Here is a 12,605-nt window from a genome sequence, read left to right as displayed (position 1 = left end):
CACAACCATCAAAGCAGCATAAGGACCACCCATGGAAATCCAGATAAAAATAAGAGTTTAGCATAACCTTTTTTTCTACTTATGCACACTGTAAACCAGTAGGAGACAGGGAACTTTCAATAACTCTTTACAATTGCTCAGTACAAGGTCTCCTATAAAGGTAAATTAAGTGATCCCAGCAGTGTCATTCCTGTCAGTGGCACCATAAATCACAGCACCAAAAGTTAATGAATCTCACCAGTTCAAGGAAGGTTCCACACTCACCTGACTGTGCCCACACTCTTTCAGTCCGATTAAACTCCACTGACATGGGAGCTAATCAGCTCCATGCAGAGTTCTGCTTGTACCTGTGGCCCCTTCTGAGGTTATTTGGAACAAAGGAGGTTGTTCTTGTCACAAGGAGTTTCTTGGCTGCCTGCAGTTTCCAAGTCACTCTGCAGTTTCTAACTACAGCTTTTCTATCCACACCTTTGGCAACATCTGAAAATGTAGGAATATGATCTAGCTGTTCTGTCTACCTGTAATAGCATTAATTGATTTAGGAATTTCTATACAGCAATCAAAATTACCTGAATCAGGCTGTAATTTACAGTTCAACCTTGCTCTGATTCAACATGAGTTTCAAAGCCCAAAACTCCAATAGAAAATAGGCTTAGAACACCTCATGACTCTCATTTGAGTTAATAGTCCAGTCATGATTCACTTTCTTTCCTGTTTGCTGGACTTGATCTGCAGCCTGAGCACCATCACAGTTGCTTAATTAATTAAGCAGCACAGAAAACACAAATACTGTTAAATCTTAACTAGAAAAATGACCTTGTAATGCTATTGTCAGAAGGCAAGCTTGCCTTATGTCCCTTGCTTCAGTGAACTAGGAAACCTTAGGCTGACTCAGTTGTACTTCTCACAGCATTGGCAATAATCCAGCCAGCATCACTCTGCACAAGAACATCCACAAAGCCTTCCTGGCAGTGAGTTTCTCTTGGAGCTCATTGCAAACCTGTTGGGGTATTTAACATTCCTGTTCCTGCAATACCCAGTGCACTTCAACAAATTCAAGGTCCAACTTTTTAAAGAGTTTGATTATTGTTGTTCTCAATTCCGGTTTTCCAGGTTCCTTGGTCAAGTGTGAACAGAGGCTGTTACACCAGAGGGAGGCTGGTGCACATCCTCCTCCCCTTATGTGGGAGCTCTTACAAATGCTATTATGTCCATTTCACAAATATCCTGATGCAGCAAGCCAGGTTGATAATCCAGATAAAATGATCATTGGAGAAAAAGTCCCCACTAAACCCAGTAAAATAATCCATGCAATGACACTGGATTTACCCCTCAGCATGACAAATGTTCCTCTCTGTACCCTGATTTACAGATTAGCACCACAAAAACTTCCAAGTGTTCCTGCTGCCCATCAGTACATAATACATCCAGTATTACATCACTCACAATCAGTTTGGTTCATGTGAAAAGGTCTGCTACAACATCTCATTGATAAACATCATGCACTACACAGATTTTCTTTTGGAAAGCTGGTATTAAAAATGCTTGCAAAACTTTCAGCAAGAAAAAAATTCAGCAGAAAATATTTTGGGGGCTAGGGGTGAAACACAGGGAAAACCCAGAGGATTTTTTCATACTTTTAATGCAGCTACTGTCAAAAAAGGCCTTCCTTGTGTATGAGGAGAAATTCTGTTCCTGTGTACATGTGAGAGTATGGACTGTGGCTTCTTCTCTGTTTAAAAATGTCTCCCAACCCTCTGCATCAAGCTTTGACCCATGCTCACTCCTGCCTCCACTGTGTTGATGTAATTGTGTGGGAAATCACTTTACAAAGCAGACAACAGAAATACTTGAGTTAAAGGTGTGAAAAGAACAGCTCAGTGTACAAAAGAGGAGCTCAGTGAATAAATCATCTTCTCAAAATGTAAGAGAAATGCCAAACAGGATTTACATCCAAGCACTTACTTCCATTGTGCATCATATATCAAGCAGTGATTGATTTTTTTTTCCACCAGGAAATTTTCAGTTTTATAGTTTTTTGCTAAAGACTGGAGATAAACTCAGCAAAGGATTAGGGGAGATGGTGCCCATGGGAAAATTGCTGTCTGAGAAACAATAAAACAATAGGGAAATAAATATTTTTCTAAAAGGTTCACAAGATAGGAATGTAAATTTTCACCTGTGCCTAACTAGCAAAAAAACCCCAACCAACCAACCAATTAAAAAACCCCCAAAACCTCCAACCCAAACAAACAAAAAACCCCAAACAAAACCAAAACCCACCAAAAATAGGTAATATCTAAGTTGTTTTGATAACTTGTTTAGATCCTTCTGCCATGAAGACAGGGTGGATGATGTAGACTTTTGCCTCATTTGCCTAGGAACAGTGGCCATTTCTTTTTATGTACTGAGTCATCTAGAGTAAAATAGAGCCACACAAATCAAGACTATAATTCCCTGGAATTCTTTGAGAATAATGTTGTAAGAACATCAACAAGAGATTGGCAAAAAGAAAGGATCCATCTCCTTTTGAGCTAGGGGAAGAAAAGTGACTAGAAATATCAAAAGTTGACAGCTTTGCCAAAAGGGAACTTAAATCTTCTAAACTGATGTCAGTTGGTATTTTTGCATTTCTAAAAGAGCAAACACTAAAACCTCTGAAGTTACATCCTAATTCCACAACACTGCTTTGATGATCAGTGTTTAAATGTCAAAAGCTACAGAGAAAAGCTGAGAAGCTTCCTGCAGAACATATGATGCAAAGCAACAACATAAATAACACATTACAGCAAAAAACAAAAGTGTTTACTTTTCCTAATGAAGAAAACAATGGAAGCACAACATGGACAGAAACTGAGCAAACTGATTTTACAGTGTTTGATTCAGTAGCAATGCTTCATCCTTTTCTTATTAATTCCACACTCACTGGAGACCTAAGGAAGAAAAAATTCCCTATCTTCAGAAAGAAAATAATGTTGGTAGAGTAGGGTCATTTTTTGGTCTTTCATCCATTTCAAACCAGAGAAACTGTTTCCTCCTACCTTCTTTCCACTGTCAGCTTCCCCACAGCAGGAAATGATTTGTAGCTTGCCAATTATTTTCCTGATGACAACTTAAGAAAATCTTCAGGACTCCCAATAAGACACTGAATGTACCTTAAGAGGTGAAATAAAGAAGTAAAAATAAGTCAGTTCTATATTTAGGGCATTTCTGAGACAGAAATCATAACCCTGAATTGTAGCAAACAAGTGCTGAATAAAAAGAGTGGGACAAAAATCACCAAAACCTTGCTCCCATTGAATCATGAAATAAAACAGATTGGTTCTAAATGTATGCATGCAAAGGCAATAACTGGAATAAAAATGCAAACTTTAAATACAAGAACAAATAAAAGATGGCATCTCTGATCAATAACAGTCCCTAAATGCCAAGACAGCCTCAGGGAGTCAAGGTAAGTTGGGACAGGCTGGTTGTAAACTCCTTAACATGGAACAGACTCCAACCAGTGTATCTCATACACTAAAACAATGGATGAAAACCCATAATTGTGCTGTAGATACCATTTTTAAAGCAAAATGTCCTATCCTTCCATCTCTTCAGGGACCTACAAGCAGAACTAGGAGTCTGATTAATTAGCTTTTCTTTATTTTTGCTACTTTGCCCTCCTTTAAGTGTCTACAGGCTTATGTTGTTTAGCAGTAACATATTCCTGGGTTCTTACTTGTATTTGATATCATAAGTAGTTCCAATAAAACAGAAATATATTGATTTGTATTGCTATATTTCCTGTTTCAGTTCAAAAAAATACAAGATTCATTCCTGTGAATTGGACTAGATTTGCTAAGCATGGAGAGGGAATTTCTCCAGTTCTTCACACAACCATCACCTGCTAGATTGCAGTGATTTCATTTAATCCATGTATCTTAATCCTGGCCCAGGGAGAGGATTCCTAAGTTGACACCTATACCCAGTTTAATTTTAATAGTTTAACCTGTGAAGTCATTAAAAATGCCAGTCAAGGTAGTGCTAGTCAGAACACGATTACATGTGCCATAAATAAATTCAGTGTCTGCATTCCCTCACTGAGGTGTCAAACACACCCACTCCTTGTGTCTTGCTGTTCCACACTTCCTAGAGCTTCCATGATCATCTGTCCCCACCCAGAGTTCAGGAAATTACCTGATGCTTCAGGTACCACTGCAGCTGCCTCTTTTCTCTGCCTGGTGTAAACAGCACAGGGGTGGGGAGCAACACTCAGCTGCTTTTCCTCACAGGAATATTTTCTTCTGAACTCAACTAAACCATTTCCCTTAGACTGGTCTCACTCTTAAAATCATTCCCACCACGAATTTGGACACTATTTGAGATCAATATTTTCCAGTCTGACTCTTAGCAACAAACTCCTGTACTAGCAGAAATTCATGGTGCTCCTGATCCATGTTTGGATCCCCACCTGTGGGAATTCACAGGCTGCCTAAAACATGCACACATCCAAAATGTCACTTCTTATGAATTTCCTTATGAATTGTTGCATGATTCAAGGATAGGATTGGGGAAAATATAGTTTCCATTCCTGCTCAGGGAGATTCTCGCCATTAATTTTCAGGATAGGAGATAAGACATAGTCCTTACATATGTTGTTTATCTTCCTTGAAGTATGTATTTTGTGAACCTTTTTAAGCCTATATTTAAGCCCCCTTTCTCTTCCAGGCCTTTATCTGGTTAGTTTAGATGAAGCAGCTGCTCTTCAGAAACTGTCAAATAAATACTAATTTTTTCCAATAATAGACACCACTTATCTCGTTGCTACATCTGAATTTACAGTCAAAACCACTGCAAGATACATTCCCAAATGCAAGAAAACAGAGTGCAGCTTTTTCCATTTTAAAACAACAACAAATCAGTTAACATCTAAAGAAAATGCTAAATACCCTGTTCCTGAAGCATGTTCACCAAACTTACAAACTGGTAGTATTCAATGGAACAGCTGATCTACATGATCACACTGGAAAACATCTCTGTATCTCCAGCTGAGCTCCAAGCCTGCATGACTCTGTCAGGTCCTCAGGCTTCCCTCAGGCAAGGTTCAGACAATATTCACACACTAAGGGATGCTGTTCCAGCATGGAAACAAATACCAATCTGTGGGATCATGCTCAAATCACACCATTTTTCCTTGTCAGAAGTTGCACATAATTTTGCCTTCAGTACAATATATGTAAAGAAATAATTTTTTCAAAAGTCTTAATGTGCCCATAAATGAACATAACAAGTATTGTGAATACAAGAGAAATAGACCCTTGAGAGCTTTTCTTTAAAAAACTGGTACCAGAACTGTTCTGAACAGCTGTAATGGTCTGTTCAGTTCATGTCCCTCCCTTTTGCCAGAGGGAAGGTGAGAAAAGCAGGGGAGATCACGTTTACCAAGTTCTGCCCTTCAACAGGAAAATCATGCTGACTGATATTATGAGCTAAGCACACAACTGAACCAATTAATTCACATTTCAGTGCCTAACACAAACATATTCAGGATAAGATTGAATACCCATGGTTTTAAAAATTACTCAATTATTTATAGACACAGAGAAAAGAGGGTTAGGCCTACTATTACATTTATTAAATATCTGATGAAAGAAACCTGAGGGGGTATTTTTTCCACTTGTACATAAAAGCCTAAATACTCAAAGTGTCTGTTCTCACCTGTAAATGCCTGTTTGACCAGACTGTGTCAGCTTCTCATTTGTAGTCAATGACCCAAATGCATGGCCTAACTATAACTCTGAAGCCTTAAACTGTGCAGAACAGAATTATTTCAAGACAAAAATTTTATTTTGTACTTAAAAATTTAGCAGAACTTGGAGAGTTAAATGAATGTAAATGCTCTGCTTATTACAATGTAACTTTCTTTGAAAATGAATACATAGAAGAAAGGAAATTAAGATTTTTTTTAAAGTATCTTATACTTTTACCTCTAAACTGGAAGACTCCTTTTAGTAGAAGGCCAGGCTTGAAAACACTGCTGCAACAATTACCTATAGTCTCCCAAAAATGAATCAGACTGTAGGGTATAAGGTGTACTTTTGTTTCCTAAATACTCAGATAATACCATCAAATACATTAATGATAACTATTGCTAATATTTTCAATGGAAATATCAAAGACAACTGAATATATATATTAAAAGTACATTTTTTCTAACAGGAACAAAGTCTGTATAGGAGTAACACAAAACCAAAGAGGCTGTATGTAGTGGCCCAGCATGAGCAGTCATCTCTCATTTAGCAGACACTGAAAAGAAATCAGCCTTGTCAGAGCCTAAAAGACCAAGGAAGGGCTGCCAAGGGTTCTGTGCAAGCTGCAATAATTTAGGCCTGCTTTTGTGTGTTCAGTAACTCGCAGATGAGGCTGGAATACAAACACCCTGATTTGGCATTTTGGGACATACACAGAGGAAATGTCACTGACAAATGAAAAGCTAAGTTAAAGCAGTTTGGGACACTTAACCTTTCTTTAGGCTTGCATCAGCTGCTTGCACCAGCTCTGTGGGAGCAAAAGCCAGCAGGGAACAGAACTCCAAATTCATCCATGGGGCTTTCCTTCCAGCCCACATAAGGGTTTCCTGTGATATGGGTACAGGGAGGAGAGGGAGGCTCCTACATCCATATAAATGTTACCCCCTCTGCTCTGACTTTGAATCAAAGTCAGGTGACATTTAAGTATCAAAGGCATGAACTTCACAACTCACCTTGAAGGAACGTTAATTTCCAAGCTTGTTTGTGACCAATATATTCTGACATTGTGGCTGTCAAAATAAAGGGCCAAATTTCTGAGCTGTGTCATTGAAATGTAATTACAGAGGGGCAGTTTTGTGCTGTTCTGTGCAACCCTGAAGAGAAGGGCAAAATAAAACAACCCAGAACCAGGAGCATCCTGTGACAACCTAATGAAACAAAGGCAGCCAAAAGCTATGTGTGATGTATTTTAGATTGCTGCTTCTAGTAGAGCATTGCAGAACATCAATTAATAAGCAGTTTAGCTCATTGGCATGACCCAAAATGACTTTTGAGAGTGTATTCGCTAGGGTCAAGTCTCTCTTGTATACTGAATTTACATAAGCAAGTGGTGGAAAGGAATGCAATGTTGTCCATTCCATGCCAGCCACTTCTGTATTCGGCCATAGAAAAGCTACAATTGCAAACAAAAAACCCCAAAGCCATAAGCTACAATTGCAAAAAAAACCAAAAAACCCACCAAACAAACCAAAAAACAACCCCCCCCAAAAAAACCCCAAAAAAACAACCCACAAAAAATCCCACAACCCAACCAACCAAAACAAGCAAACAAACAAAAAAACCCCTCAACAAAACAACACAAAAAACCCTTCACAAAAAACCCCAAAAAATAGAAACAAAAAATACTTTAAAACCCCAAAAATCACAAACCCTCCCCCTACAAAAAAACATAGTTGTAAGCAAAGAAACTAAATAAGGAAAAGCTAGGTATCAAATACAAAAAAAAAAAAAAAGGAAATTTATTGCAGAATAGTATCAGGTCTCCCAAGCACAGGGGAATTGTTTGAAATAGACTCATGAATATTTTCTCTTAATACCTGAGAATTTTATCCAAGTGCATCTCTACACTGTGAAGTTTCACAAATTCATTACCCCTTCAGAAATATGCTAGAATCACACAAGTAAAAACTAGCTCAACATATCATCATTGCCATCTTTAGCACTTTTTCACCTTAAAAAATACACTAAAAACTGTGAGATTAAATAAACATCATTTAAAAAAACCAAACAAACCACCAGGTATCAGGTTGATGCAGACAACCTCTTAGTGTTAAGCTCCCACAGACCTAAGCTAAGAGTGACATCCAGTGGAAATAGAGTTTATATCCTCTTGATGTAGCTCAAATTAAACCATATCACATCTGTACTAGGAATATTCAGAAAGATCTGTCTTGTATTATACACGTCACTGAGAAGGCAAAGGTGTGCAAGAATGAAAAGTAGTATTGGATTTCCACAGAGATGACAATTGTGCCACATCTTGATTCATTTGACTGAAGAGACAAAATTCTTAATCAATGGTTCACCAAAACAATTATCTGCCTCAGAGTTCACTGTTAAACCAGGGAGACTTTGTGAAAAAAAAAAAAAAAAAAAGAATAACAACATGCTTCTGATGCTACATTTGCGCAGGGATTTATTGTCATTGATAATGAAGCTATCTTGGGTAATACTGTATCCAATTCCCTAATGGCAATAAATATTATGAGGTAAGAGAGATAATGATAGAAGCTGCTGTATTTTGATCAAATGGAGCTGAACTGGGAACAAGCTGAGTAAAGGCTGACAAACTGATTTTTTTTTTTTTAAACAAGATGGAAAAAAAATCCCTAGTATGTGAACAAGCCTGTTCCCCCAGTTCATCTCTTTGGATACACACCCTTCTGGATGGCAGGAAAAAACCCAAGGAGTCACATTTCTTCAGTCACAGAAATTTTCCTCTGTGGGAGATAGGAGTATTTAAGCAAAGGGGGATGTGTTCCATGTCACCAGCAGCCTTTTCCCCACTTTCTCTCACCCACAGGAAGGGAGATCAGCCACCCATGATGCTGTTCTCCCTTCTCAGGTGCCCCCAGCAGTTCCAACACGCTGGTGCTCACTCATTATTCCCTGAGCAGACTGGGGGGAAAGCTTCCCTGTGCTCTGGCTCCATTTGCACTGCTTCCCTCACTGCTTCATGTTAGATTCAACACATCTTGAGAGAAAGGATTGGGTAAAACAGGGCTTTTGCTTCCCATCACATGCCTGCAGCTAATGGCTCTTACCATAGCAGGTCTCACCTCTGCAAACTCACTGAAACCAAAGTCTCACAGAAATCTGGTTGGTGCTGGAGAGTCTCCCTGGCCCTGTCAATAAAGGACTCAGTTGATAACAGGCACTGAGAGAAGAAAAATAGGCAAATCACCACATGGTGATTTTATGAATTTCTGTGCTCCTGAAAGAATGTTCACTTCTGATCCCAGTTGCAAAGTAAATCCATACTAACTATAACTACACAGGGTTCTGTACCTAGGCAACTTGAAATCCATGATCAGGAGCTTTTATTCAGCTGCTCACTGCCTCTGAACTGCATAAAATATTGTCTCTACAAGAAAAAATGGTGGTATTCTACTTCAAGGTTTCATGATAACCACTTACAGGGTATGGCAGCAATATTCTTCCATTGGGGTATTCATCTTTACATTAATCCAAAGCACATCTTCAAGTACTTTCCCCAATACATTCCCAGGTTTCCAAATCAAATAAGCATTAATAAAGAAAAGATAACATTCATATCTTTAGCATTCTGCAGTAGATTGAATATAAAAAAAGATACTGAAGTAATTAGTGTTGAGTATTTTTCTAAATTCTTAGACAATTAAAGCAAGAACACCTTAGTTTAAGGAAGGCACCTTTCCAGTGCTTAGCTTTCTGTTCACAGAGTTTAGTTAGGGCTTAGTGTACTGGCAATCTCTTTATTCAATAAATTATTTTTATAACAGTAAATTCTCTTTTTATAAAAGAGAATATATATAATTATAAAATATATACAGAATATATATAGAACATATTTTTATAAAAACCACAATATAAATATGTTATAAATTATCTATATATTTACTGTATAAAATTATGTATGTTTTTATAACAATAACTATGTATAGTACCAGGTACTGTAGCATAAGTGTGTGTGTGAGTGATGTTCATTATTCAGAGTAAATCACCCTACACAATACTCTTTCCATCAGTAAATAGTAAAATTATTTTCATTCAAAGTGTCCTTAAGAGTTGTAGGAATAAAGTAAGCCTAACCAGATGATCATTGGCACTATCCAAGAGCAGAATTTCTCTCCATAAAATTAGGTTTTAAAGCCAAAAAGAACCAGCTTCTCAAAGACACAGCAGATGAGGTGCTCATCTGCAGACATAGAATCTCTTGTCTAATCAGGATGTGTCCTTTGTGTAATATTAGGAATTACTAAATGGGCAACCAGCTGTGGGAGTACATGTCATAACCAAGCCGTACTGCAAAACACAGGAAAGAGAGTAAAAACAGAGCTCTGAAATTTTTATTTGCCTATAACAAATAGAAAGCATGTAGATCTTCTAATTAATGCATTGTAGATGGAGCTGGTTAAACAACAAATATGATTGAAAGTGTGAAATATAGAAAGATCTTTCAGAGATAGAAACAGTGGCTATAATAATTAAGAATGACAATAAGTCTCAGAACATTTTGATGGGAAAGATGGAAGACAACTTGGATAAAAATAGAAAGGCATGACATGATGCACTATAAGTACACTATAAGTTGATTTTTTCTCAGTAGAGGAGAGAAAAGCAATTCTTGATTACTGAATCCTTTGAAGGCAAATTGTCACCTTTTTTCCCCACCCATTTATCCCTCAGTCCTGCAGCTAGAGCTGCATGAAGAGGCATTTACTCTCTTTGTACTACACTTTCATTTTGGTAGGAGACTTCAGTGGAAAATATACCAACCTTAATATCTAGCACAGTTCAAGAAATATTCTAAGGATAGAAGTATAATCTGCTTTTTGATAGAATTTGTCAAAAGCCTGCTGTTGTCTCACCATAATTGAAAGCAGCCTGGAAAGTGGATAAAACAGGCCTACTTCTAAAACCAGAAATAGTTACAGAAAAGCAAAAAGGGATCGTGGAGCTAGTACTGAACATTGAGCACATGTTAAGGTGCAGCCCTGGTCATTTTTGTGTGGCTACCTAAGCAGCTACAACATGGCAAGAACAGCTTAAAAATCATAATAGCATATTGAAACCAAAGTGAAGTTCTTCCATTGCTTTAAAGCAACATAAATCCATTTAAATCAATAAAGGGCTGTGAGGGCTGCATCAGTTGAAATGCAAATTTGACATATTTAAACTGGCTTTTTACATGTCACCATAACTACACTGGGGAAAATCCCACAAACAGGGTGCTGATGTCACCTGAACAGCTACATGACAGCAGATTAAACAATGACCCAACCAATGAGCCCAGGACTGACTGAATCAGCAGCCATCCTAAGAATTCAGCTGTGAATCAAACTGAGCAACAGAGCAACAAGAAATTAGGAATTACTTACATCACAGGCAGAATAGAGCAAGAACTAGAGTGTCCTGACTAAACAGAGCAAGCAGGAATCAAAAAGGCTTAGGGATGTTTCTGGTCCTCAAATATTTCTGAGCAGAGGAATTAGAAGGGTCCCTCAGGTCCAAAGTCTGCAATGGGCAAAGGAGGAAAGGGGACTGTTGGCTGCACCAAACCTCATCAGCCTGGCCTGAGCTTTTATATACCCAGTTTGTCAGTGAAAGCTGACAGAGTTGAAAGAGTAACTGTGGGACAGAGGCAGCAAGTTAGAAGTAAAGAAAGGGGGTTTTTAACCAGTTTTAAAGAATTTAATTTTAAAAGATGATGGGAATTTAATTTCACTTAGCAAAGTGCTTCACCTAGGGAGAAACCAAAAGAAGGAACTGTATATTAAATGAGACAACTGTACTGCAAAGTTGGTGAAAAGAACAAATGAGGCTCCCTGAAGCCATTTCCATGAAGTTATGAGCATACACTGACAATATAAAAAGGAAAAATGGGTACAAAGATTCTTTGGTCACAGAGAAAAACAGTCACAAAATACTGTTTTGTAACTGTCAAGACAGGTTTTATACTATTGCTAAAAGAATTTCTGGGAAGTACAATCTGTATCCTTACTCATACTTCTGAAGCTTTGAGGGTCAAGCAATCACTGAGGTCAGAGCTCCAGGTTTTCAGAGAACCTCATGTAGACATAAATCTGAACAGGGATCCTATAACTACTCACTACAAAATCAAGAAGAAGGAGAACTTTTAAAGTATCCATGCTTTCTCCCTATTATTATCTCTGTGTCAAGGAATGTGGCCTGAAACACTGTCAATAGCGCTATGTAGAAATTAGTTGTGTTTTATTTGTCAAAGCATCTTCAGAGGGAATGCAAGTTAGACTTGTTTTTTCACAGCGAGAATTCCACTGGAACTATAATTAAATATAGAAGAAGCAAGATAAATCTGCCACTGGCACCAGGCAAAACTCAAAAACCGTCACAAAAATAACAACAGAATATAAAAGTGGACACGAGTCTTCTAACAATGGAACAGTCTTTAAATGGACTGGGGAATATGTTCAATTTGCTGTAAATTATAGCCCTGATAGAACACTGCACATTAAGTAACAGCATTGAGTGGCTGTTATAAGAGGCATAAATTGTCCAGAAGTGCCCTGTCCTACAGCACTGCCAATCAACGTGAGTGTCTCTGAGGCTCTCTGGAAAATACCATTACAGGAACAGTCACTGCAGATTGCTTGTGCTGAAACAAAAGCAAAGGCACTCAAATAGCAATAACAGCCTTGATTTGCTGCATGAGCCTTACTAGTAACAGTGCAGCTTAATGAATTCTACGAAGACCAGAAGGGTGTCACATTGGGGCAGTGTTTTTTATTTGGTTTGTGATTTTTTTTTGTTTGGTTTTTTTTTTTTTTTTTGGTGGTGGTGGTGATTGGTTTT

The 12,605-nt window shown here is 38.0% G+C and overlaps 1 long non-coding RNA gene across 5 annotated transcripts in view; it reads right to left on the bottom strand.

The window, feature by feature from the left end:
• LOC113460205 (uncharacterized) overlaps positions 1 to 12,605 on the bottom strand; it is a 41,027-nt gene that overhangs the window by 10,891 nt on the left and 17,531 nt on the right. For 2 of the 5 annotated variants that reach the window (XR_012580878.1, XR_012580880.1), the window contains exon 1: positions 265 to 896. This is a non-coding gene — a long non-coding RNA (uncharacterized LOC113460205). Of the gene's footprint in view, positions 1 to 264; positions 903 to 3,041; positions 3,156 to 12,605 lie in introns of those variants that run through there. The other 3 variants (XR_012580879.1, XR_012580881.1, XR_012580882.1) reach the window with 3 other exon arrangements.

Source organism: Zonotrichia albicollis, chromosome 6, assembly GCF_047830755.1.
Source record: "Zonotrichia albicollis isolate bZonAlb1 chromosome 6, bZonAlb1.hap1, whole genome shotgun sequence".
NCBI classification, from domain to species: Eukaryota; Metazoa; Chordata; class Aves; order Passeriformes; family Passerellidae; genus Zonotrichia; species Zonotrichia albicollis.
The sequence above is the reverse complement of the archived record's forward strand: the minus strand, read 5'-3'. Positions and strand labels throughout refer to the sequence as shown.